Genomic DNA, 21,312 nt, shown 5'->3' on the forward strand with positions numbered 1-21,312 from the left:
CTCCCCTCTCCATTTGGATTGCGAACCCACTCGCAGCGTCAACTGATTTCACAGTGACTGTTATTCTCTCCCACCCAACCCCCTCCAGAAAAGACTTTTATTATCACATTTAACAAAGCACACCCTCTTTTTTTGCCCCCTTACTTCCTTTCTTCTCTTTTCTTTCCCTTCTTTAGTTCTTATACATTATTTTTACATCTTTATATGTAGTTTGTCATTATTCTTCATTCTTATTACATCTCTTCATCTCTCCTTCTGTCCTGCAGGCATTCTGCAAATTCTCGTGCTTCCTCCGGATCTGAGACAGTCTGTTTTGCTCCCCCGGGATAAATATTTTAAGCACAGCTGGATATCTTAACATAAATTTATAGCCTTTTTTCCGTAGGATCGATTTTGCTGTGTAAACTCCTTCCTCTTCTTTTATTGTTTGACCCTTGTATTCCAATGGTTTTTTTTGTCCTTTCTAATTTTATTCCTTGCCCTCTCCAGTATATTTTCTCTTGTCGTATGTCTCAGAAATTTTACTAAAACGGATCTTGGTTTTTGTTGTATCTGTGGTTTTGGGGCTAGTGAACTGTGTGCCCTTTCTATTTCCACTCCTTCCTCTATTTCTGGCATTCCCAGGACCTTTGGGATCCATTCTTTTATAAATTCTTTCATATTTGTGCCTTCTTCATCTTCCTTTAGGCCCACTATCTTTATATTGTTTCACCTACTATAGTTTTCCATTATATCCATCTTCTGAGCGAACCACTCTTGTGTTTCTTTAACTGTTTGTCACTTTCTTCCAATTTTCTTCTTAATTCATTCATTCATTTCCATTTCTACAGCGGTTTCTCGTTCTTCCACATTTTCTAATCTTTTCCCTATTTCTGTCATGACCAGCTCTATTCTACTCACTTTTTCTTCTGTACTTTTCATTTTTTCTTTTCATTTCACTAAATTCTAATGTCAACCATTCTTTTAATGCCCTCATTTTTTCTTGAAATTTTTTTTACCTACATACTGTCCATCTATTTTACCTTCTATTCCTCTGTGCAGAGCTTGGACTTCTTCTTCCTCTCCTTCTGTGTCTGCACCTGTGTTTGTGTCTTCTTCTTCTTCTCTTCCTTGTATCTGTGCCTCTTCTGACTTTCTTGTTGAGCTGCTTGCCTCAGTTTGCTGGGTGTTTTTTGCATGGCTTCTCGCTGTTGGTCCTCTTCTTCTGGGCTAGTCATCTGTTGGGCCTCCTGTTGCCGTTCTTCTTTCCTATCACTCCCTTTCCTGTCGCTTTCCTCTTCTTCCAGCTGAGAGCCCTGCTGTCGGGTGGTCGCGCTGTATTAGTTCGCTCCCCAACTGGGTCCCCCTCCCGTCGCTGTTTTCTTTTTCCTTAGTGTGCACATTGCGCACATCTATCTGGCTCAGAGAGCCATTTTTGCAGTCCAGTGGTTGGGAGGTTGCGACTTTGTGGGGTCGTCACCAACCTTGGGGAACAGGCTCTTTTCTTCATGCAGGTAAGGCCTTCTCCTTTCTCTTCCGGCGTCTTTTCTTCTTTTTCTTTCTGTTGTTTTTGCTTTTCCTTCTTGGGTGCCATTTTCTTTCTTTTCTCCATAACTTTATCTTTTATTTGCTGTGTTTTGAGTTTCTTGAACTTTGAGTTTTCTTCACTTTATTTCTTCTTTTCTGGAGAGGGCTGGTATTCTCCTACCGGCCACTACTCCATCACGTGACTCCTCCCCAGGTGTCTGCATATCTTTATGGCAAAATAAATCCACCTGCCAGAGATGTTAAGTGTAAATAATGCCTTAAAGATCTTCTGTTGTTAGGCATCATGTATTAATTAGCTAGTCCACAGGGAGGAAACCTTGAAAATGTTCACCAAACACAGTCCCTTTGATCAATTAGTGACGCTTTATACGAATAGGGATAATGAGCTTCAACTCTGTCAATGGGTGTTTACTGATTTGAAAAACCAGATATTTCTGATTGCAAGGCCAATTAAGGATTTGGAATTAATTTCAAAAAGACAGGGGTGAAGAGTTGAGACTTTTTTTGGAAAGGTGAAGTGTTGTTCAAGGGGCTGTTGTGTTTCTCCCCCTCAGACCCCAGAACAACATTTTAGCCAGATGTTGAGTGTTATCCGTTGTACTCTGGGCTACAACTGTCTTTTGCATGACATCACCGTAACCATTGTTGGATTGCTTGCTTGTTGAAGTTTGCTTTGTGGCTGCATCTATCAATAACTATACTTCTCAAGTTTACTTCGAAGTGCTTCAGGAACAGTCAGAAATCTCCGCGCCCGCCTGCGCCCACTGACCCGCCCGTTTGACCCCTCCTATCTGACTCGTGGCACCATCTGGAGCCCTGATCAGCTGAACTCCGGGCTTGCTCCCAGTTTAGTGTGAAACTCACTCTTCCTCCCTCCCCCCCCCCTTAAAGTTTGGGGAAGGAAAAGTTCGTTTTTAAAATCATAAATCAATTCTGGTTTAAACGAAAGTTCCCATTTTTAGCAGCGATTCTCTGGGTAGAAACGATCCGGAGCTTCCAGCTTTGACTTGACTGGGGGGGGGGGGGCGAAATAGGAAGGAGGAGGAGTGATGCAGCTTGAGGGCGGGGTTCCTGCAGTTCAATGGGCGGAGGGCAGGGTGCTGGGTTGCTCCGTACCCCGGCTCAGCACACACTCATCTCGTTTCCAGGAAAGGCTGACATGGATCAGCACGAGTCCTCCGGGCTTGATCAAAGAGCCGGCGAAAGTTTGTCAATGAAAAAAAAGTGAGGGACACTTCTGAAGACGGTAAGAGTGAAGGGAGGCGGACGCCGATTGAAGGGACCACCATGAAAGTGGGTGGGTGGGTGGGGGAGGAACTGTTTAAAGCGGATCAGGTTGAATAGAAGCTGTTTTTAAAAAAAGTCAAGGTTACAAAGTATTTAAAGACTTCAACGACATGGCTCAAATGAGCTGGAATTCAAGTGGTCCCGTTTGAAAGCGACGGGTCATGAAGGAGACTCCGATTCCTTTCGCAGGGGTTCAGTTCGATGGGGTTCCACGTTCTGGCGCGCTGCATCGCTAGAAAGTATCGGGGATTTGGGGGCCCCCTGCGAGAGAGGTTCGCGAGTTGAACGCCGGTGGCGGAAGCGAGAGGGTTACCTGGCATTGCAGCGCAGTTTCCTGGGCTCGTCGCCACTGCCGAGACTTACTGATTCACTCTCCTGGTTGGCCCAGGGTCTCTACTGTGCCCACGACCCTATTTCCTCTGCTCTTCCTGCTTGTTTTTTCTAAACTATAGGTTTTTTTTTGGGGGGGGGGATGTTCACTCCATAACACAGAGAATGGTGGGTGGAATGCATTGCTGGGAGGTGGTGTTGGAGGCTGCTACAATGGGGGCATTTTAAAAAAAACTCTTAAGTGGATGCAAGAGTAGCTGTGAGTGGGGAAGGATTGATGTGGGCCGATGGGCCTGACATTTTCTGTTTTCTGTCATGTTTGCCCTGTGTCTCGGGCATGCAATTCAGGTATCAGCAGTTGTTTGAAACATTGAAGGAGACAATATGACCCATTAACCTTGTTTTCCCCACTTGCTTTTTGGAGCTGATTCTCATTTACAGGAGGTTGATGAGTCGAGCTGTGTTTTTAGACAGAGAGTGGTGGTTTTCTGGAATGTGTGGCCAGAGGAAGTAATAAAAACATCTGAGATGGCAACATTGCACTGATGATGCTCTTGCCTTGTGTCTTCCACCTGTCCTGACCCACCTGGAGAAAGACTCCTCATACGTCAGGCTGATGCTTCTCGATTTCAGCTCTGTGTTTCATACAATCATTCCCCAGAGTTTGGTGGAGAAGTTTGCAGATAATACAACACGAGTTGGCCTTATCAACAACAATAAATCACACTACAGAGAGAAGAGATGGAAAATTTTGTGACATGGTGCGAAAGTAACAACCTAAATTTCAACATGGACAAGATGAAGATGATCATGGACTTCAGGAGGATGAGGTGCAACTGCCCTCAACCTAATATCCATAACACTGAAGTAGAGAGCACCAAGTTCCTTGGAGTCCACTTAGTGACATATTGTGGTCTCACAACATCTCCTCACTTGTCAGGAAGGCGCAACAGTGACTGAGATAATCTTCCAGAGAGGACTGAAGTGGGCAAGGTTACCTCAACAGGAGCAATATCAAGCGTATCCTGGCCGGCTATATCACAGTGTTGTATGGTTGCTGCAGAGAAATGGATGAGAGGTCAATCCACACGACCATAATAGTAGCAGAGAGGATCACTGTAGTCTCCCTTCTCTTCACCTCACCCCCCCCCCCCCTTGATACGATCTGAAGAGGGTGTGCAAAATTGTTGAAGACTCCTACCATCCCGCGCACAGCATCTTTCAGCTACTCCCTTCGGGAATGAGAAACAGGACCATCAGAGCGAGCACTACCAGGCTGAAACAATTCATCCCCATGGGCAGTGAGAATGCTGAACAAACAAAAAAAGTGTGTATGTAGACACAGTGCCCTCCATAATGTTGGGGACAAAGACACTTTTTTCCTTTATTTTCCCCTTTGCTCCACTGTTGACAATTTGTAATTAAACAATTCAGATGTGATTAAAGTGCGTATTCCAGATTTTTATTCCAAGTTACTTGTATTCATTTAGGTTTGACCATGTAGAAATTTATTTAACTTTCATTAGTACAACTCTGGTCCTTGTGTTGAAAAATGGCAACAACAGACTCAGAAGTGATCAAAAGCTTTGACGAAAACCGAACACCAATGAAGCAATTAAACATACTTAAGTGAAGGTATGTTTAAATGCAGTGAAGCCAAATGTCCCAAACATTATTGTGCCCTGAAATGGGAGGACTATGTATAAAAAGTGTTGTAATTTCTACATGGTCAAACCAAAATATATACAAATAACCTTGAATAAAATATCTGAAATGTGCTTTTTAATCACGTGAATTGTTTGAATACAAACTTAAAATGATGGAGCATGAGGCAAATAAAGGGGGGGGGGGGGGGAAAGTGTCTTTGATTCAAACATTATGGAGGGCATTGTATATATTCACCAGCTGGATTGCTTCCTCACTGCATCTTGATACACAAGACAAAGGAGAAACTGGAGGGAACCCACCTGGTCACAGGAGAGCAGGCAAACTTCTCACAGTGCTGGTGGTTAGAATTGAAACTGCCTTGCTGAAGCTCTCATTTTGTTTTTTTTTAAAGAGAATTGCATTTGTACAGCACCTTGGTGGGATTCTCAGAGTTTTGCCATCAAGGAAGTAGGTCCAATGGCCACGCTAACAGAGACAGTGGGACAAAGGCAGAGATGGGTAAATAGGATGTGTAGATGGGCAAAAAAAAAGTCATCATGGACAATATCTGCTGAAGGGCCTGTTTCTGTGCAGCACAAGTGTGCCTCTAATTTCTGCCTAGCAGGATCCCACAAATAACAATCTGATGATGAACCTGTATTAATGAGACAGAGATTGACATTAGCGAGGGCAACAAGAATATTGTCCCACCTCTGCACCTGAGAGAGTTGTTTTATGATTGTCTAACAGGTTCCTGATGCAAGAGTGACAGAGCGACCTGCTGAGAGTTTATCACTCTCTGCCACGTAGTGGAAAGGGCAAAGATGAATGCTTTGATGATAAGAGTTGATGACTCTATGGGGTTCACTGATAAAGTCAGGAACAAATCAAGAGAACAGTGAATAGTGGGATTTAACAAAGTTACATGTCAGTTATGTACAAAATAAGGAAAATTGCACAAAAATCACATTGATTATAGTCATTGACATCCTGTATTTATTTGTCCTTTGGTCAAAATTCTAAGGTGCAAAAGTGCTCCATAAACATGTTGTCTTGGTTCTTTTGTAATGAAACACAAAAGTTTGCAGGCTCTGTGATTGTAGTAAAATAAAAGTGCTTGAGGAATTCACAAGGTCTTGTAGCAGGTCATAGGAGATGTATAACCAATGTTTCAGGCCTGAGTCCTTCTTCAAGGTATGAGCAAAAAAATGCCTGAATAAAATGACAGGAAGGAAGAGCAGGGGAGGAGCACAAGCCGACAGGCAAAAGTCAATAATTGGACATGGATAGGAGGACAGGAGAAGAAAGGTGAAAATTGATTGGGGGGGAGAGGATAGCTATGTATGCAGAGCTGGAGGAGATGGGGGAATGGACGGGCTTGGTGACTAATGGAAACTTGTGTCATGTGGTTGACAGGTGCCCAGATGGAATGAAATGTTATTCCTCCGAAGGCGCTCAATGAAGTGATCTCGCAGTCTGCATCCAGTCCCACTGATGTGGTGGAAACCATGACTTGGTTGCTAGATGCAGTAGCTGGCCCATGCAGATTCACAAGTGAAGTGTTACTTCATTTGGGAGAAAATATGGTGGTGAGGGAGCAGGTGTGGGCACAAGTGGAGCATCTCCAGCAGTCACAGGGATAGATGACAAGGGAATGAATTGGTGGATCTTGCTTCTTGATTCAGTTGAGCACTTAGTTGCAATATTTTTAGTTGCTAAAACGAGCCTCATGTTTTTTACACAGCTGCTGTATTCCAGGAAATTATTCCCATTTTCCTGGAATGCATATTGAGTAAAAAGGATGAAATGGGAATGAAGGTGCCATTCGCATTCTGAAATTTTGCCTCCAAGACCCCTAATAAATTTCCCAGAATGCCTGTAATCTAAAGTTAACTGCAGGCATTCCATGATTAGGACATTGCAAGTCCCCCTCTATAATTACCACACTTCCAGTATGCAGTATAAACTTGTGTAAGGAAATGGAGAATTTGAGTTTTGGTTGTTCATGTGTGAGACATTCTTCAGTCTGGTAAAATCACACAAATTCCATCTTTAAAAAAAAATCTTATCTGACTCCCCTTAAGTGCAGATTAAAGGGCTGAGTGAAAGAACAGCCTTGGAGTTTTCTGGTGAAACCTGATCCCTCTATGGGCATCACTCCTATCAGATCAAATGGGCATGGCTGCGTTGCTATTGATGGGTGAAGCCATGTGCTAGTTTCATCACCACAGAAGGGAATGTTCTTTAAAATGTCATTTGTGATGAAGATTTTGGGATTTTTTTTCTTCTGATTTCCAAGTTGACATTATACATTTTTTTGCTATAGCTAAGGCTATCATAATAAATCTTTTTTGCGCTTCATCCAGTGTGAGGCCTAATTCTTTACTTCTTATATTACTTAGAAGAAACATCTCTGGATTTTTTGGTATGTGATTTTTTGTGATTTTATTTAATACCTGATTTAGATCTTCCCAAAACTCTCTCACTTTCTCACATTCCCAAATTGCATGTACTGTTGTTCCCATTTCATTCTTACAGCAAAAACATCTATCTGATAATGTTGGATCCCATTCTTTTAACTTTTGAGGCATGATATATAACCTGTGTAACCAATTATACTGTATCATGCGTAACCTTGTGTTTATCATATTCTTCATAGTTCCAGAGCATAACTTTTCCCATTTCATTTTTTATCTTTGTTTAAATCTTTTTCCCACTTTTGTTTCGATTTATAGCTTATTTCATCATTTTCCTTCTCTTGCAGCTTTATGTACATGTTCGTTAGATCTTTTAATTATCATTGTGTCTGTAATCACATATTCAAAGCTGCTTCCTTCTGGTAATCTCAGTCTGCTTCCAAATTTGTCCTTTAAGTAGGTTTTCAGTTGAGGGTATGCAAACATAGTACCATGAGTTATTCCATATTTGTACTTCATTTGTTCAAATGTTAATAAATTATTTCCCAAAAAACAATTTTCTATTCTTTTAATTCTTTTTCTCTCCCATTCACTAAAGGAAAGGTTATCTATTGTAAAAGGGATTAGCTGATTTTAGGTCAATAATAATTTTGGTATTTGGTCATTTGTTTTTTTCCTTTCTAAGTGAATCTTCTTCCATATATTGAGTAAATGATGCAATACTGGTCAGCTTTTATATTGCACCAGCTTTTTATCCCACTTATAAAGTATATGTTCCGGTACCTTTTCCCCTATTTTATCTAGCTCTATCTTAGTCCAATCTGGTTTTTCCCTTGTCTGATAAAAATCTGATAAATACCTTAATTGTGCTGCTCTATAATAATTTTTAAAGTTTGATAACTGCAAAACACCTTGGTTGTACCTCTCTGTTAATTTATCTAACGCTATCCTTGGTTTCCCACCTTTCCATAAAAATTTCCTTATTATTCTCCTTCGTTTATTAAAGAATTTCTCTGTTAAGGGAATTAGTAACGATTGAAATAAGTATTGTATCCTTGGGAAGACATTCATTTTAATGCAATTTACCCTCCCTATCAACATTAGCGGTAATTCTTTCCAATGTTCTAAGTCTTCCTGCAATTTCTTTATTAGTGGCTGATAATTTAATTTGTACAAGTGGCTTAAATTATTATCTATTCTAATACCTAGGTATCGGATTGCTTGTGATTCTTTTTAAAATTCTTATAATCCGTATAACTCATTGGCATCACTTCACTTTTATTTGCGTTGATATTGTACCCTGATATTTCTCCATATTCCTTCAATTTCTTATGTAGTTCTTTTATTGATATTTCTGGTTCTGTTAAGTGTACTATGATGTCATCTGCAAATAAACTGATTTTATATTCCTTCTCCTTTATTTTTATCCATTTTATTTGATTTTCTGTTCTTATCAGTTCTGCCAATGGTTCTATTGCTAAAGCAAACAGTGAGGGAGATAGTGGACATCCCTGTCTAGTTAACCTACTTAATTTAAATGGGTTTGATACATATCCATTTACTGTTATCTTCACCAATGGTCCATTGATGGTGTGAAAGACTCTTAAATTGTAAATTCTTTCTCGAACTTCAAACTGAATGTAGTGCTAAACCAAGGATTCGTCTTGTATGGAACCTTCGATCGACAGCTGCAAATTTATCATGATTTTTATTAATTGTAGAAAATGGGCACCTGCACAAATGCAACAATTATTCAGCATTTGTTAGAGGATGGTGCAGTCAAAGGTATCAGGTCAAGGGCAACTGACATTTTGTGGGAGAGTTCATTCGCGGGAAGTTATTCCCTAAGGTTGTAGTGTAAATGACGGTGATTGTACATTATTCTCCACGCAGCATGGTTTACAAGCTGATGGAAATGCCACAAGAATAGAAAGTCCAGCCTGTAAGCCTCAATTGTTCTGTTTCTAGTTGTCGTGTTCCTCTGGCAATTATTAGAAATTGGATGACTTAAAAGGTAGACAAGAGGATTTAACTTTTGAGTGCACCTGTAACACAGCAAGGTGGGGGTGATCCTATAACTGATTCCTCCTGTAATTTGATCTTTCCCTGATACTGCACTTCTGCACTGTAGAAACATAGAAACATATAAGATAGGAGCAGGAGTAGGTCATTCGACCCTTCGAGCCTGCTCCGCCATTCAACGAGATCATGGCTGATCTTAAAGTTCAGTACCCCGTCCCCGCCTTCTCTCCGTAACCTTTAATACCCTTATACTGAAGAAATAGATCTAATTCCCTCTTAAATAGATTTAATGAACCTGCCTCCACTGCCCTCTGTGGCAATGAATTCCACAGATTCCCCACCCTCTGGGTAAAGAAATTCCTCCTCATCTCAGTCCTAAATGGTTTGCCATTTTACTTGTTGTACTATGCAGTACTATGCATGGGATGTCCAGCCAGAGTGCTTGCAAAACGAACTTTCTCACTGCACCTTGATACACGCGACAGCAAATTGAAGTTGGGGAACAAGTGGAGGTAAGAGGTACTCATTGAGCCAATGAGTTTGGAAGCCGAGAGGATCCCTCACCACTCAGTAAATGTTACACCCAGGCTACTTTTTTCAGAGAACAAAGCCTGTGCAAAGACTAGGTAGAACAGAGACCAGAGCAAATTTTCTTAAGAAAAGCAAGACATTTAAAAAAAAAAAATAAATTAGTAGGCATAATTAAATATAAATTATGTGAGGAAAATCAATCTTGCTCAGTTATAGTGATGTCATAGAGGTATATGACACAGAAGAATTGCCCCTCCAGTCCCATTTAAATCTTTCCTCTATCCAGTTAAACCTGTGCCCTCTGGTTTCAGTCTCCCCTACCCTAGGAAAAAGATTGACCTTTCACCTTATTTATGCCCCTCATAATTTTGTATTGCTCTATAAGGTCACTGATCAGCCTCCAATATTCTAGGGGAACAAGTACAAGCCTATCCAGTCTCTCCTTATAATTCAAATCCTCCAATCTGACTAATATTCTTGTGATTGTTGTGGTTGAACCCTTTTTGTGGCAGGGCAACAAGAACTGCCCACACAGCTCCAAATGTGGCCTTAAGAACATCTGTGCAACTATAAGATGATGCCCCAACTTGTATGCTTCATGCGCTGGCTGATGAAGGCAAGGGCTTTCATCGCCAACCTGCCTACCTGTGTCACCCACTTCAGGATATGATGAGATGCACTGGAGACTGCAGATGCTGGAACGTGAAACTAAACACAATTTGCTGAAGGAACTCAGTGAATTGAACAGCATCAGTGGGAGAAAAAGAAGGGTTAATGTTTCAGGCCAAAACTATTTAAGAATCCAAAACATTTTTTTTGTAGTGTGCGTGCACCATAAAGTGTGGAAAGACACGAGGAGTCGAAGTTGAAGACTGATTTATTGCACTGGCAGCTCTGTTTATATTCTCTCCTCACTCCCAACACCGGGAGTGACATCGTGGCAGTGCCGATCTCCAACTGGGTGGCATTCCTGCTGTTGTGCGTGGTTTCCTGCCGTGTGGTGGTCACAGGACGAAGTTCGTTGACACCTGCGAGGTCTGCTCGGTCACCGCATTCGTCGGCCCTTTTGTGTACTGGGTCACATCATGGTTAGCAGGCCGCTACATGACACCTCTCCCCCCACAAAAAGAAACACTGGTGATCGGATTTCGGTGGCCTACCTCCCTGTGATGGGGCTGTGGAGAGACTGGTTGGCTAATATCTAGGTGTGCTGGTTTGAGGCGGTTAATCATTAAAGTCTCTTCCTTTCCACTGATATTCAGCACATGTGGCATGTTGATCCGTTGTGCCTAATTACTTTATATAGCCCATCATACGTCCATTGCAGAGGTGTTTAATGTGCCCCCCTCTGAATGAAAACGAAGTCACAGGTCTCTGTCTTTGGGGATGTAGGTTCTGGCATGGCCCTGCAGCAAATTTTTCCCTCAGCTTAGTCAATGAGGCAGTTGTATCCTCAGGATCCTTGGCGTTAGTTAAGAACTCCCTCCGGTATTACCAAGGGTGCGCCTTATACCATCTTGGATGTGTTGAAGTCCTCTTTCAGTGCAGTGTGGATCTCCAGGAGAACCCACGGTAACTCAACCGGCCCCTTAGTCGGACCATCAAGGCTGCCTTTAGCACCAATCTGTTGGCCTGAGGATGGTATGCCGTGGTATGGTGGAACTGCGTTCTTGCAATTTAGCCAGTGCCGCCCAGAGCCATGAAGTGAACTATGTACCTCCAGGACTCCAAACCTCTACAACCAAGTATTAATCAGTGCCCTGGTGCAGGTCTAGGTGGTTGTATCAGCCAGCGGGACCACCCCTCGTGGAGTGGAAAATCATGGTGAGGAGATGGTTCACTCCACAGGAGACTGGCAGCGGCCCTACAATGTTAATGTAGATGTGGCTGAACTGATATCGTGCTGGCTTGAAAATTTTGGGAGGTGGGGGGCCTTGATATGCGTCAGAACTTTGGATGTCTAGCAGACCGTGCAGGTCTTGGCCTACTGACTGATCTGTTTCCGAAGGATGCCAGATGAATCTACTGGCTACCATTTTAACAAAAGTCCTGATGGCTGAGTACGCCAGGTAACTTTGGCTTCCCCAGGGACGTGATTTTAAAAGTTCTGGCATGCATCAATCGCTGCCCTTTAAAGTCCACCAGCAGGCAGTGGGCTTGCAGGAAGTCTGCTCCCAGGAGCGGTTGCGCCACTGCCACAATCGTGACTATCCACATGAACCAGTTGCTGCAGAAGTGGAGGGGGACGGTGCAGGTGCCGAACGTTTGTATGGTGGTGCTGTTCGATGCCCTCAGTGCCGGGCCCGGTTTGCTGTTTCCGGGTGTCATAGGCTGGCGGAGGGGAGAGGAGAAAACTTATTTCGGTGCCATTGTCCATGAGGAAGCATCCTCCTGACAGACTCCCACACGTGAAAGAGGCTGTCAAGTTGGCCAACCGCTGCAGCCATTAACAATGGTTGGCCATGGCATTTTCCTGAAACATGCAGGGTGGGCAGCATTGCCATTGCTAATGACGACAGCAATACTCTTGGGTCGAGGGTCCACTGGCCTTTCTGTTTGCTGCGGCCTTGTTGTCGGCTGTGTGTGGGGCCTAACGATCTGCTCCACTGAGGCGGCATTTTCTTTTTTTTGCTCTCCAGAGCATGGCTGCCCGGGCTGCGACTTTCCTGGGATGGCTGAATCCTTGTCAACGAGCAAGAGTCAGATATCTTCGGCCAGCTGCTCCAGGAAAATCTGCTCGAAGAGCAGGCAAAGCCTGTGTCCCTCAACAAGGGCGAGCATTTCGCTCATGAGGGTAGAGGGGGCCCTGTCCCTCAAACTGTCCATATGCAGCAATCGGGCGGTGCGCTTGTGCCTTGAGAGCCTGAAGGTGCGGGTTAATAACTCCTTTTAAGGCATTTTATTTGCCTTGCTCCAGAGTCTACCGTAGGAAATTGATGACCCTTGCTGCTATCTCCTGGTTGAGTGAGTTCACCACATAGTAGTAATGGGTATCGTCAGTGGTGATCTGTCGAAGTTGGAACTGGGCCTTGGTCTGTTCAATCCATGAATGGCTGCGGCACCCAGATTCAACAAAACAGCACAAAGAGCTGCTTGTTCCATCATCTTCTGGTCCAACTGCTGATCTGAGCTGTCGGGGTCACCAATGTACGCTGCCACGAAGTGTGGAAAGAGGACACACGAAGTTGAAGACTGATTTATTGCACTGGCAGGACTGCTTGTATTCACTCCTCGCTGCTGATGTCAGGAGTGGGTGTCACGGCAGTTCCGATCTCCGACTGGATGGTGTTCCTGCCATTGCTTGCTGTTGGACACCTGGGATGTAGGTCGTTGGCCCCCCTCGTGATCTGCGCAGTTGTCGCATTCGTCGGCCATTTCGCGTATTGAGTGGTGACATGGATATGTTCCGGTTCACCTATCGTAGTAATGGGTCTATGGCGGATGCCATCTCACTGGCTCCACACAAATCCCTGGAACACCTGGACAGCAAAGAAGCGTACATCAGGATGCTCTTTATCGACTACAGTTTGGCATTTAACACCATCATCCCCTCAAAATTGATCAGCAAACCAAGACCTGGGGGTTAACACCCCACTGTGTAATTGGATCATACATTTCCTCACCTCCAGACCATAATCAGTGATGATTGGTAAGAACTTCTCCACAATCTCCATCAGTATTGGAGCACCACAGGGCTGTGTTCTTAGCCCCCTGATCTACTCACTTTACACCTATGGAAGTGTGGCTCGGTACAACAACACCATCCACACATGTGCCAATTATACCTCAGTAGTGGGTTGTGTAAAGAAAGGGGATGAGTCCGCAGACAGGATGGAGATTGAGAACATGGCTGAACCTTCCTCACAATGTCACCAAAACTAAGCTGATTGTTGACTTCAGGAAAGGAAAACCAGGGGTATACAATCCAGTGATCAATGGGAGATCTGAGGTTGAGAGGATGAGCAAATTTAAATTCTTGGGAGTCATTATCCTGGACCCAGCACTCCAATGGCATCGTCAGTGTCTCTACTTCCTCAGGAGTTTGGTATGACATTAGAAACACTGGCAAATTTTTTGTTTCTGTAGATTAGTTGTACTCCCACAGGATAGTTGTAGGAATCAGGCTACAACATTGGAGTGAGAAAAAACATGGGGGACTATGATGCACTTGGCTGGAGCCAGTCTTCACTGAATTTGTTTCTTTAATAACTCCTTTGGTCCATATCATGGCTGTGACCAAACTAAGTAGACTGCTCAGTTCCTCTGAGCCTACTGAACTGTGAAGGCACAAAGTACCGGAGCTATTACAAACAGAACATATTGGATGCTGAAGAAAATAAATGATCTTTCATGTAGCTTGCTGGAAGAATAATAATTGGATTTTTAAGGTGCCTTCCTTCTTAAATACTCCTCACATTTTCTTTCTTCCTAATTAGAATTAGGCAAGTGATTTTTCTTTGAAGGAAGTGTTGCTTTGAACTCAGAGAATGTGCTACTGTGTTAAATATATGATGTATAACACAGTGGTAGGCCACTCTCTTTGAAATTCTGAAGTAAAGACCAGTTTGGTTTAATGGCATTCAGTTACTTATTCATAGTTACCAAAGCACTTAACAACCACTGGAAGTATTTTATAGGGAGGGAGGCAAGATGACCAATGTGTTGATAGCAAGTTCCCATAATTAAGGTCATGATCAATACTGACTAGGACTTCTCTCTGCTTCTTCAAAATAGCACCAGGCAATGAAGCATTTCTGATGAAGGGCTGCAGACCATTCTTTTTTTCCCCCTGCTGATATTACTCAAACTGCTGAGTTCCTCCAGATTTCAGAAACTGCAAGTCTCCTATGTGTTTCCAATAATTTCTTATCCCTCTGTGAGAGCAGGTGGAGCCTTGGTTTAATAATAGATCTGAAAGGTTGTGGCGGCGCACATGGCGACGCAGGCGAACCAGCTCCGTGTGTGATGGCCATGGCAGCAGTGTCAAGATGGCGTCGCCGGGTTCGGGCTGGAGGGGCCATGCATGCGCTCTCGGCTGCATCATCACGTCACAGCCAATGCGGGGGCGGGACTTGACAGCCGCCACTTAAGGTGCAGCCTGGCCTTTTGAATTCAATCAGTTGGGAACGAAGCTGAGTCCAGCTTGTAGTTTCTGATCTCGTTTCCTCCGTGTAGCTATCGCTATAAGGTGAAACTTTTGACAATGCAAGACAACTTGAGAATCACTTTGTAGTGTCAGCCTAGAATTTCACTCTGGAGTGGAGGAGCACAATATCTAGACGATGTATTAGAAGACTGCAGACCCCTTGGTTTCTCTTGCTTCTCTTTTTTATCTGTCTACCAATCTACTGCATTTGTCATGTTTCACGTTTGCATGGTTCATCAATTACAAAAAAAGGGAGGGGGATGCTTGTCCCTCCCCTCCCACCCTATCCTTGTTACAGATGTCTCTGCCACATGTAACTAGTCTCATGAAATGGTTTTGGCTTGAAACATCATCCATCCTTTTTCTCCCACTGATCATACTTGACCCTCCAGCAGATTGTGTTCAGCTGTCGCCGCAGAGGAATACTGTAAGCTTGCTCCACCCGGAAAGGATTCTTGTGTAGTCAAGACTAACCTGTTCTCCGACATAAAAAGAAATCTAACGATCTTGTGGGAAGAAGAGCTCTAAATTCCCCCAATATAGTATTAAACTTTAAATTCCGATTCCCAATCCAAAAGTCAACTATCTAGTCCTATAATCTTGTTTCTGCAACATTTCTTTCATTATTAGAATGGTCTGTAACCATGGAACCATGAATGTGTAAAATGTCCCAAGGCATGTCTCAGTTATAGGATGGTCTGTAAGATGGGAAACCGAATAATAAGGATGGTAGTGAACAAAATTTACCATGAGCTGTATAAGAACAGGTGAACAAATGCTCGATGAATGAAGAGAGCCTTCAGGGCTGTTGTCATGGAGGGGAGGATTGAGTGAAAATTAATTGCTGGGTGGTTTAAGATCTAGTTTGCCTGTGAGCATTTGGGGTTTGTATGGATATAGAAATAGGGTGGGGCGTATATAGAAATATGGAATGACTTGAACACCATGGGCAAATTTTAATTCTGAGACTTTATTCCATGAGAAGCCAGCTTGGGTCAGTAAGCACAGAATGGACAAGGTCATGTGGAACAGATGAGAATTTTGAACGTGCTCAGCATTGCACTGCAGCATCAGTGTTGATAGCATGGTCATTTGTTTGGATGGCAGTTCATATTTGATCTTTGTCGGTTCAGAGAGATGAACACAAAACATAAAATAATGCAAATCAGCTGGGGAGGACTTGAGAAGTCAGGTGGTAACACTTGCCCTGCATAAGGGTTTCAAAGTTAAAGAATGAGCTAAGGAGAGAATTCTGGGGGTGGAAGTGGATGGAACGTAACTGGAAATTGATCTTGGGACTCAGTTGACAAACAGTCAAGTTCATTCTGGAGATAACTGAGAAGTAAATAATAAATAGCACTCTTATCAACAGAGAAGAAGAAACTGTTCTTGGGTGATGCTGCTGAGGGCAGCTTGTAGTTAAGAAACAAAATAGTGGGCCAAGAATTAATCTTTATGGGACACAAGAGATAATGTTGTTGGGCCTAACTCTGGGTCATAATTAAAACAAACCCCCCTGCCACTTCAGCCCTGTGCAGTTAGAAAACAGATTACTATTTAAGTATGCTTAATTGCAAACTGCTATGTTATCTCTGTTCTGAGGTCTGAAAGGGTATTTAAATGTAAGTTTATTCCTCAATGAATAGAAAATAGGTCTTGCAGCTTCACTCGAGGAGCGGTCTGCTCTAAAAAGCTTTTTGATTTGTTAGAAATATTTCGGCCAACTCACTATCTTTTATGATTTTTGGTAGCATAAGCCTGCCACTTACTGAATTGAGTTAAAAGCACAGGTTAGTTAAATTTAGTTTTATCACATCTTCAGACGATAAATCCCTTTTATTTTCTTTATTAAAAACATGTATTTAAAAATAATGCAACTATACACCAAGGAGGTGGTTTGCCAGAATGTACTTCAGAGTGGTTATTAAATGCATTGTTTGTGACGCAGAAGATAGCGCTATAATGTTAGGTGTGTTGCAAATGGTTCCTGAAGTCCTCTTTCAGTTAGGTTGTGACTGTCCCAGATCCAGTGTAACTGGTTTGATCTTGTATAATTAGACACTTTCAGGTGGCCTGAACACCCCATTGTAAAGCCGCATATTCTCCCCCCATGCAGCTAAAGACATACCCTGAAATACCCTGAAAGCGCCTCCGAGGCACCGACACCAGCCCTCCTCAGGGAGGGATAATCGATGGGGTGCTAAGCTCTGCCAAGGCACCTGAATGTGCAGCCGCTGTAAGCAGCTGCCTGGGGGTGGGCTGATGACTCTATCAGCTGAAGATCCAACTGACAGACACACTCCACGCAACCTGACAGCTGCCCCCTGCCCCACTACCTGACAGACCCTGCCCTACTGGAGAGGGGCGGCCAGCAGGGGAATGTCAGGGCAGGGGCGGCCGGCAGGGGAATGTCTGGGCAGGGGCGGCCGGCGAGGGTACGTCGGGGTGGCCGGCGGGGGTACGTCAGGGCAGGGTCACCACGTCGGGGCAGGGGTGGCCGTCAGGGAGCGGCCGGTGAGAGCTGTCACAACTCAGCTGGCCGGTCCTGCATCAGGGCCAATTCAAAATGCGGCATAGCAAGAGCGGTCTTCCCTACCCATAATCCCCCACGCAGAGCGGTTCCACCTGCGTGGGGGTTATGGGTAGTGAAGATGGCCATTGCAATGTCGCATATTTATGATGGGTAGCACTGTGGGACTAATCGCCCTGCCTCCATCAGATCCGGAGGCGCTACAAGGCACCTCTGGATATAAATAGACCCTTTCAGGTGTTCCAGGCAACGCTGCAAGCAGCCTTTTAGGGCTGCCACCTGAAAGATGAGTCTGCAGGTTAAGATCTGCTCCTGCTGCCATCCTCAAGGCAGAGGTTCCACCTGAAGGGGCCTATTGAGAGCGATCAGGAGGATACTGTAATTCCTGACAGGCCAACTATTGAGTGAGGTTGCACAACAACAGCTTGCATGTAATATTTAACCTTGAGCCACACAAAGTTATTAGAGAGATCCTTGTCAGAGGCTCTACTGAGCAAAGGTGGGCTTAGGGAGCCCACCTTTCATAAATAATTGCAAGATCACCCCTCAGTTCCTGGAGATGTTTTCTTTCTTGCTTTATTCCAAATAGTGGATCACACAGTGCCTTAACTTCCTTCTATTTTCACCCACCATGTCAGCATTTTAAACAACACAGACAACATCAATTTAACTTCAGATCAATGCTCGCCAATCTTCTGGACATACTGACCACAGATTCCTGAGCTCAAGATTTTGAAATCAGGGTTTTTCAAGGTTCCTGAACTGAGGGGTGTGCCAAGAATTTGGAGATTATCTTTGAGCTGATTGAGGTCTTTGAAGTCATGGAGCCAGTGGCATTAACTTGCTTTGGTGGTGTCTTCAGCATAAACTGTCAGATAAATTGACAAGATTGGTGAGTGCAGCAATGAACAAGAGAATTTGATCTTGATGTTCTTTTAAACATTATTATCACTTTGCAAATGTAGCATTTGATATTTCATTTCTGAATCTAAAAGCCTAAATGTGCAGGTGACAACTTATTTGAAAGACATTGTTGTTGAAATCATGGCATAGAATTCACTGAAGTAACAAAGTAATTACAGCCTAGAAGCTAACCACTGGCCCACCTGGTCATGGTCCACAGGGGCCTCCACACACCATGTATCATCTAACATCATTACACCTGGCTCCCTTATTCAGTATGTCAATTTCTCCATGCATCTCCTGCTGCCATTGTCCTATTCCTTCCTCACCATCTCCTCAACACCATGGAGTGACCTGGAAGGCACATCGACCGCACATGATTCAGCTAAAATCATCACATTGTGCTTTCTGACGTGCATTGTTCTTTGAGGCTTGAAGGTTTAACTCTTGATGTTGTCTGTGTTGTTTAAAATACTGACATGGTGGGTGAAAATAGAAGGAAGCTAAGGGACTGTGTGATCCACTATTTGGAATAAAGCAAGAAAGAAAACCTCTCCAGGAACTGAGGGGTGATCTTGCAATTATTTATGAAACATTATCGCTGGGAGGCCTGTAGGACTGTGCACCAGTAAAATATAAGATTCTGTACTTTTTGGAGGAACATAAAATTCTTCTCACTTTTCAAAATCCTTGAAAATTAGACTGATCAAATAGAATTTAAAGAATAGCTGATAAGCAGAAACCAATGAGTGCTGGAATTGGAATGTTGGTTAACATTTTAAATAGTTGATCATTTATTAATATGATTAGAACGCGCTTGAAATATGAAACAAAAATAGAAAATGCAAGAAATACTCAGCAGGACAGGCAGCATCAATGGTGAAATAAAGCGAATGAATGATTCAGATCAATCTCGCCAATCTTCTGGATATACTGACCACAGAGCACCAGTGGTGGGAAGTGAATCTTTGGGCTGCTGGATTTGTTACTGGTCAAGTAATCTCTCTTGTCCATGATAGCGTTATGTTTTTCATAATACCTAAACTATTAAAGGATATCCTGATATCTGGATTGTGGATGGTTCTGAGAATTTGGCACGTTGGGAGGTGAGCCGCTAGTGATAGTATACCGAGCTTCTAATTTGTTTCAACTGACAGGATACATATGTGTTTGTAGGTGGGAAACTAGTCCAAAGTAAGGTAATTGCAGAAGATTTTGTGAATGTCATGCCATTAAATGTCATAGGGAGTCTCTCTTATTTGGCCAGAGTGTGGACTCCTATGTGCAAAGTAAAAAACACAAAATTCTGGATAAGCTCAGTAGATCAAACAGTGTCCTTTATGTAGTAAAAGTAAAAATACATAACCAATGTTTTGGGTTTGAGCCCTTCATCAAAGTATGAGAAAATGCCAGCAGGTATCTGAACAAAAGGGTGGAGGTGGTTGGCAAAGGCAGGAGATGATAGGTGGAGAAAGGAGGGATGGGACAGCAGCAATGAGCAGGAGAAGGGATGGTTGGGTGGGCGGAAGAACTGGAAGGACGGGAAAGGGGGAGGGGGAAGAAAAGGCGAGCAGGTTTAATGGAAAGCAGGAAAGTCAATGTTCAAGCCATGTGGCTGGAAGGTGTCCAGACGGGAAAATAAGGCATTGTTCCTCCACTCTACAGGTGGTCTGGGTGGAATAGTGCACATGGAAAGACGTGAGTGCGGGAGTGTCACTCGGTTTTGAAATGGTTGGCCACTGGGAGGCTGCTGTAGTTGCGAAAGGAGAGGAGGTGCTGAGCAAAGTGATATCCTAATCTGCGAGTGGGGGAACAGTAATTCTGAAACTTCAAAACTATAATTGACTTTATACCATCCAGAGAGAAAATAGTCAATGAGATTTGATAACATCAATGTTTATATATGCATTAAAGCATCCTGAAGTATCTGCATGGACTTAGATTAAATAAAATTTAATTTCCAGGTCAACTTAGCACAGCGGTGCAGCTGGTGGAGCCTGTGTCTCGCAATACCTGAAACGTGGGTTCAATCCTGACCTTGGATACTCTCTGTGTGGAGTTTGAATGTTCTCCCTTTGGATGGTCCTGTTTCCTCTCCCATTCCAAAGGGCTGATATGCCCATGACACCACACTGGAATATTTGGATCAGCTTGTTCATTTGTTCATTATGAGACACCAGCTGATACCTGCAGAAACTCGCCTGTCTCTCTGGGAGGCAGAGGTTGTCCTCTTAACTTTGCCAGCCAGACTAGCTCCAACCCCATAAAGTGACATAGCGCACATGTTTCAGATCATTTTACCTGTGCCAGCTCTTTAAAAGGACTCTCTAATATATCCCACTTCTCCAAGCTCTGTAATTCTTCCCTACCCCCCTCATTTTATAGTCATTCCCTATTTGATTGAATCTGCACCCAGGCACTGTGTTGGGGGGATAATCAGCAAACCTGTGTCCCTTATCCTTTGATTCTCAATGGAGTCATTTGCCATTTAAAGTAAATTCTCTTTTCTTAAAATGATGAAATTTTCGATGATTTTGTACCATCAGATTTCTCCCTGTAACTGCATTCCTGTACTGTGCCTTGCACTTTGTACTATGCATGAGATATACAAGTTGGCTGCTCACTGCATCTACAAAACAAACTCTATCACTGCACCTTGTAACTGTCAGAATTAACTTGAACCTCTCCAATAAATTTCCCCTTTATCTCTTTTCCAATAATAATAACAGGAGATCTCTGCCTGAGGGACCAGTTCTTTCCTAGAAGCTCTATTGTTATATGCCTTTCTTATTAATTATCTATTTAACTTGTTAACACGTGAATTCTGTGATCGGCCAACTAGTGAAGACCCAATGAATATTAATAAACTCCAAAATAAAAGCAAAAGTGTTGAAAATACCCGGCACATGAAGCAGCATCTATAAAGAGAGAAAAACAGAGTTAAAGTTTCTCAGTATAAACCTATCCTGGGT

General features: G+C 43.2%; 1 protein-coding gene across 3 annotated transcripts in view; it reads left to right on the top strand.

Annotated features, from left to right (window-relative positions):
• Positions 1-2,615: 2,615 nt before the first annotated feature.
• sgms2a (sphingomyelin synthase 2a) overlaps positions 2,616-21,312 on the top strand; it is a 138,818-nt gene continuing 120,121 nt past the window's right edge. Inside the window, exon 1 of one of the 3 annotated variants that reach the window (XM_069925763.1) lies at positions 2,616-2,773. The gene's annotated coding sequence lies outside the window, so the exon portion shown is untranslated. The remainder of the gene's footprint in view (positions 2,774-21,312) is intronic. The other 2 variants (XM_069925760.1, XM_069925767.1) reach the window with 2 other exon arrangements.

The sequence above is a fragment of the Narcine bancroftii genome, chromosome 3, assembly GCF_036971445.1.
Source record: "Narcine bancroftii isolate sNarBan1 chromosome 3, sNarBan1.hap1, whole genome shotgun sequence".
Taxonomy (NCBI): Eukaryota; Metazoa; Chordata; class Chondrichthyes; order Torpediniformes; family Narcinidae; genus Narcine; species Narcine bancroftii.